The sequence below is a fragment of the Tamandua tetradactyla genome, chromosome 4, assembly GCF_023851605.1.
Source record: "Tamandua tetradactyla isolate mTamTet1 chromosome 4, mTamTet1.pri, whole genome shotgun sequence".
NCBI classification, from domain to species: Eukaryota; Metazoa; Chordata; class Mammalia; order Pilosa; family Myrmecophagidae; genus Tamandua; species Tamandua tetradactyla.
In genome coordinates, this window is record NC_135330.1 from 10,753,642 (window position 1) to 10,760,416 (window position 6,775).

Below are 6,775 nucleotides of genomic sequence, written 5' to 3' on the forward strand. Positions count from 1 at the left end.
ACTTGTAATTGGTTTGTTAAGATCTTCTATTCCTTCTTGAGACAGTGTAGGTAATTCATGTTTCTAGAAATTTGTCCTTTTCGTCTAAGTTGTCTAGTTTGTTGGTGCGTAGTTGTTTACAATATCTTCTTAAGATTTTTTAAAAATTTCTTCAGAATCCATAGTAAAAACTCCCTTCTCATTTCTGATTTTGTTTATTTGCACCCTCTCTTTTTATTCTTAGCTAGGAGTCCATCAACTTAATTGATTTTCTCAAAGAAAAAAAACAACTTTTAGTTTTCTTGATTCTTTCTGTTGTTTGTTCTCCAGTTTGTTTATTTCTGCCATAATCTTTGTTATTTCTCTCATTTACTCTGAAGTTAGCTTGCTATTCTTCCTCTAGTTCCTCCAGATGGGGAGTTAGGTTTTTACATGTTCTTTTTTTTTTTCATGTTCTTTTTTAATGTAAGCATTTATGGTGTAGGCATTTAATATAGGCATTTCCCTCTCAGCACTGCCTTTACCACACCCTACAACTTCAGATATGTAGTATTTTCATTTTCATTCATCTCCAGATATTTAGCAATTTCTTTAACAATTTCTTATTTGACCCACTGATTGTTTAAAAGTGTGTTGTTTAATCTCCACGTGGTTCTTTGGTGATTGTTAATTTCCAACTTAATTCCATTGTGGTTTGAGGAAGTGTTTTGAATAATGTCAATCTTATTAATAAATTATTGATTTATGTTCCAGCATATGATCTATCCTGGAGAATGCTCCATATGTACTAGAGAAGAATGTATATAATAGTATTTTAAGATGTATGTCAGTTAGGTCTAATTCATTTATCACATTGTTTAAATTCTCTAATTCCTTTTTGATCATCTGTCTGGTTGTTCTATTGATAGAGGAGAATGATGTTATCGAAATCTCCCACTATAATTGCTGCAATGTCAGTTGCTTTCTTGGATATAGCCAGAATTTGCCTCATATACTTTGGAGCTCTTTGATTGAGAGCATAAACATTTGTGATTATTATTTCTTCATGGTGAATTGTCCCTTTTATTAATATATAGTGACTTTCCTTTTCTCTTATGGCATCTTTATATTTAAAAACTGTTTTATCTGATATTAATACAGCTACCCTTGCTTTTTTTTTTTTTTTTTTTTTGGTTGGAGCTTGCATATAACATCTTCTTCCATCCTTTCACTTTCAATCTATTTATATCCTTAGGCCTAAGATAAGTCTCTTATAAATAACATATAGATGGATCATATTTTTTAATCCATTCTGCCAACTTATATCTTTTAATTGGTGAGTTTAGTTCATCAACATTCAGAGTTATTACTTTAAAGACAGTTCTTGAATCTGCCATCTTATCTTTAGTGTTTATTTATCAGATCTGTATATTCTTTTCCCTCTCTTTCTTATAATCCTTTAAGTTGCACTTATTGTTACACTTCAGTTCTCTACTCTCCTCCAGACCTCTCTTTCCTTTTTTTTTTTTTTTTTCAGCCAACAGAACTCCCTTTAGTGTTTCTTGTAAGGCAGGTCTCTTGTTGGCAAATTCTCTCAGACTTTGTCAGTGAAGGTTTTAATTTCTCCCTCAGTTTTGAAGGAGAGCTTAGCAAGATAAAGAATTCTTGGCTGGAAATCACTCTCATTCAGTATCTTAAATATATCATACCCCTGCCTTCTGACATCAATAGTGGCTGTTGGGTAGTCTGAGCCCCACCTTACGTGGTTTCCCTTTATAAGTAGTGAATGGCTTTTCCCTTGCTGCTTTCATGACTTTTTGCTTCTCTTCAATATTTGACATTCTGATCAACGTGTGTCTTGGAACAGGCTTATTCAGATTTATTCTGTTTGGAATTTGCTGGACTTCCTTGATTTGCAGATTTATGTTTTTTATAAGAGCTGGGAAGTTTTCTCCCACTATCTCTTCAACTAGCCTTCTTATGCCTTTGCTCTTCTCTTCTCCTTCTGGGACACCGATAATTTTTATACTTGTGTGCTTCCTCTGTGTATTAGTTTATCAAGCTGTCAGAATGCAATATACCAGAAATAGAGTGGCTTTTCTTTTTTTCTTTTTTTTTTTTTTTAACATGGGCAGTCACCGGGAATCAAACCCAGGCCCTCTGGCGTGGCAGGCAAGCATTCTTGCCTGCTGAGCCACCATGGCCGGCCCTAGAGTGGCTTTTATAAAGGGAATTTAATAAGTTAAAAATTTACATTTCTAAATCATAGAAATGTCCAAACTAAGGTATCCAGGAAAAGATACCTTAATTCAAGAAAGGCTGATGGTTCTGAAACACTTCTGCCAGCTGAGAAGGCACGTGGCTGGCATCTGCTGGTCCCTTCCTCCCGGGCGTGATTGCTTTCAGCCTCTGTTCCTGTGGGGGCTCCTCACTTTGCTCCTCCAGGGCTGGCTGTCATCTCTTGGCTTCCCTTGGCTCTCTCTAGGTTCTGGCTTGCTTAACATCTCATGGGAAGGCACATGGCAATTTCTGCTGCACTCCAAGAATCTCCAAATGTCTGTGTCTCTGTTCTAAGTGCTCTCCAAAATGTTTCCTTTTTTAAAAGACTCCAGTAAACTGATCAAGTCCCACCTGGCATGGGTGGAGACACATCTCCATCTAATGGTCACACCCACATTGGGCATGTCACATCTCTGCAGAGATAATCTGATCAAAAATTTCCACACTGCAATGTTGAATCAGGATTTAAAGCTGCCCCCACAAGTTTGGATCATGGTTTTTCTGGGGTACATCATATATTCAAACTGGCACAATGTCATCTATCATTTCCCTGAGACTTAGTTCCATTTTTCCATCTTTCTTGCCATTTGTTCTTTTATGTGATCAAGTTCAATTGTCCTATCTTCTTATTCACTGTGCCGGTCTGAATCTGTGGTGGACCCCAGAAAAGCCATGCCCTTTAATCCTCATTCAATATTGCTGGGTAGGAGTATTTTGATTGTTTCCATGAAGATGTGAGCCACCCAGTTGTGGGTGGTAACTTTTGATTAGATGATTTTCATGAACGTGTGTCTCTACCCACTGAAGGTGGAGTTGCTTGCTGGAATCCTTTAAAAGAGGAAACATTTTAGAGAGAGTTGAGAAAGCCAGTAGATGCCGCCATATTCACCATGTGCCCTTCCAACTGAGAGAGAAATGTTGAACATCGTCAACCTTCTTGAACCAAGGTATCTTTCCCTGGATGCCTTAAATTGGACATTTCTATAGACTTGTTTTAATTGGGACATTTTCTCAGCCTTAGAACTGTAAACTAGCAACTTATTAAATCCTCCTTTTTAAAAGCCATTCCATTTCTGGTATATTGCATTCTGGCAGCTAGCAAACTAGAACATTCACTTATTCTTTCTTCTGCTTTTTCAAATCTGCTCTTGTATGTCTTTAGTATACTTTTAATTTGGTCTACAGTATCCTTCATCTCTATGAGATATGCTTTTTTAAAAGTGTATTCTTTCAAATTCTTCTTTATGCTCTTCCAGTGTCTTTTAAATATCTTTTATGTTGCTATGAGTATCCTTGCTTAGTTGTTATAGATTCTGTGTCCCCTCTGATGATTTAAATTAGCTCATTTGGGCCATATTTGCATGAGTCTTAACGTGCTTTATGATTTTCTGTTGCACATGGGTAGGAGCCATGGGGTATCTAAATCTCTTAATAAGGGTTATCTTGTAAGTTAATTTCCTTCACATGTCGATGACTTTGTATTTATATTTGCATTGAAAGTCCCCTTTTGAACTTGGTTTGTCAGTCCTTCCTTCCCAAACCAAATCCCAGATCTCATGTGGGGATTGTAATTCTCCTTAAAACTCTATTGAGCTAGACAGAAAGGCAATTTGCCAGGCTGCACTTTCTGCTTCACGCCAGCAGATGGCGCTCATGAGCCACTTCTTCCCCTCAGGTTCTGTCCCTGCCTACAGGTGCCGGTTAAATTAATTAGAAACCCGATGTAATTCCTGCCAGGGCCCCTCACGTGCGTGCTCAACTGTTCCGGTGGTCCCCAAACTCACTTGGGATGCTCTTGGGCTATGGGACTGGGTTTTTCAACTTCCCCTGACCGCAGCCAATCTGGAAATATCTAGCAGGTGGTCACGGTGCAGTGTGGCGGCTTCCTCGGCCACGCCTCTCTGTCCCCATTGCCTGAGGTCTCTGGGCCTCTGTGGAGGGAGGGACGTGATATCTGGACGCAAAACAATCCCCTCTCACTGGCCGGTTGTAGGACTGACAGCACTCAGCGTTTCTCCCTCCTCCCCGGGTGGTCTCTGCTGAAATAACCCAGGCACCCGAGCAGCCTGTCTCAGGGTGGGGAGCAGACACTGTACTCTGGCTAGTTGGTCTTTCTATGCAAGGAAAGCAAGTCTCTTAGCTTCCCAGTTCCACCCCAGGTACTCCCCGCTTGCAGAGCCTTAAGGAAAAACCTCCCTAGCCAGCTGTGGGGATAAACTCGAATGGTGGCAGAGCTCACTTACCCCTTCTTTCCATTCCAGTATCTCCAGTTATTCATTCAGGGTCTCCCTAGGTGGAAACGAAGACTCTCTCTTGTCATCCACATGCTGGAACTGTGGTCCTAATGGTTTTTCAGTCCTTTCTCTTGGTGTACAGCCAGGGTGAACTCAGCCTCTCCTATTCTGCCATCTTGTCAAAAGTCTATTTAATTCTTTTTTTTTTTTTTTTTCTTTCCTGCATAGGCAAGCACCGGGAATTTAACCCTGGTCTCTGGTGTGGCAGGTGAGAACTCTGCCTGCTGAGCCACCGTGGCCCGCCCTTAATTCATTCTTTTTTTCTTTCTGTTTCTCAGCCTAAATCATATCAACAGTTTTGTCATGAGATCACTAATTCTTTCTGCTGTCAACTCCAGTCCACAGTTGAAATCCTCGAGGGAATTTTTCTGTTCAGTTAGTGCGGACTTCAACTTCAGTATTTCTCTGAGGTTCCTTTTTTTAAGTTTGTATTTTTTGAGATTCTCATATTGCTCAGTCGTCATTTTCCTGATATCTTTTGTTCTTTCTCGGTGTTTTCCTTTATTTCCTTCATCCTGTTGAAGATCATTTTTTTAAAGTATATTTCTGGTATGTCTAAAATCTGATCTTCTTCATTGTTGTTTTTTTGATTTTTATCTTCTGACTTTGGATAGGCTAGCATTTCCTCTTTCATTGTTTGTCTTGTAGCCATGTTGAACACCGTACATCTTAATATTTTAATGTGTTAATCCTGGGATTTAGCCCCAAAGTCATCCGTTCCTTACATTTGTACCCAGCTCATCGTATGACAAAAGTTTCCTTGAGGGCCAGGATCTAACAACAGTGGTAACAACAACCACCAAAAAAGCAGTGCCAAAAGACATCTTCTGCAGTCTTTGCAAATTGGCTCTGCCTTAGCTGGTCCTATCCTTTCAAATCTAGCCTCTTACCAAGATCAATGTGAGGCAAAAGCGAAGTTTGGGCTTTTTCTGGATTGGTGGGGGTGTTGTGAGAAATGATCATGAATGTGCAGCTGTGTGATGCTATTGCGAGTTACTGATTACATACATAGAATGGAATGATCATATGTTAAGAATGTTTGTGTTTGTTTCTTGTTATATATATATTTTTTAATTTAAAAATTATATCTTTAAAGAAAAACTAAAATAAAAAAGGGAAGTATGGGGAGCTCTCTGTCTTCTCAGCCTGTGCCCTGTTCTGGGTTGTATAGGCCCATGGCCTTGAGAATCCCCCACTTAGAGGGATCCAAATGTCCCCCCACTCCTCATGAGATAGACTTTTCATCCCCTCTGGGAGCTCTACTGTATGTCCTAAAGCCTGTAATTCTTGCCCCAGGTGGCTTTGACTTCCTTATTTTTTATACTGCGTTAGCTCTCCTGCAGGGCAACTTCTGGGAAGGTGACCCAGAGACGAGGTTCCTAGTTCGGTCTTTCTGGCTGCCACCCTATGGACTAGTGCGGACATACTGCCCGCTCCCTGCCTGCCCTCCGCAGTGTGTGCGAAGGGCTTACTCTGCTCTCTCCCTGCCCAGGCCAGTGACCCACAACGGTCAGGCAGGCTCCACTCTGGGCGGGGCCGGGGGAGGGGCCAGCGAGGGTGCCATGAGCTTCCCCTACTGTTTGTTTGTTTGTTTATTTATTTATTTTTTACATGGGCAGGCACCGGGAATCGAACCCGGGTCCTCTGGCATGGCAGGTGAGCATTCTTGCCTGCTGAGCCACCGTGGCCCGCCCCCGTACTGTTTTTAAAGCTGCATTTTCTTGATTTGGCACTCGCCCACCTCTTAATTTACTGAAACAGTTTAACTATTTTCCTGGCGTTTTCAGGAAGATGATTGCCAGTTTTTGCTAGTTGTTCAAAGATTCTGTCAGGGAATGGCACCCTGGAGTATCTTACACCGCTATTTTGTCGTGGAAGTTTCAGTGTTCACATACTATCAACCTTAAGTTCTATTTTTAGACTTTCGATATAAATGAATGTACCACTCACAGACCCTAGCAAAAAGAACTTAAAAATTATAGTTCATGATGAAATAAATTGGTCAAGAAATAAGGAATGGGATATAAGAAGTAATGGAGAAGTTTAATTCAGTTATTAAGATAAAGATTCCTAACATAGAAGAAAAATGATCATATAAAGAATTTTAAGCTTCTCTTTGTATCATGGTGCTCCAATTTTATCCTTTGAGTGCCTGCCTGAACTTCAAATATTCAGCAGAGACAGACAAAGCATAAAGTATAAAAAGTCATGCTTGTCCTAAGAAAATAAGATAAAAATTCCAC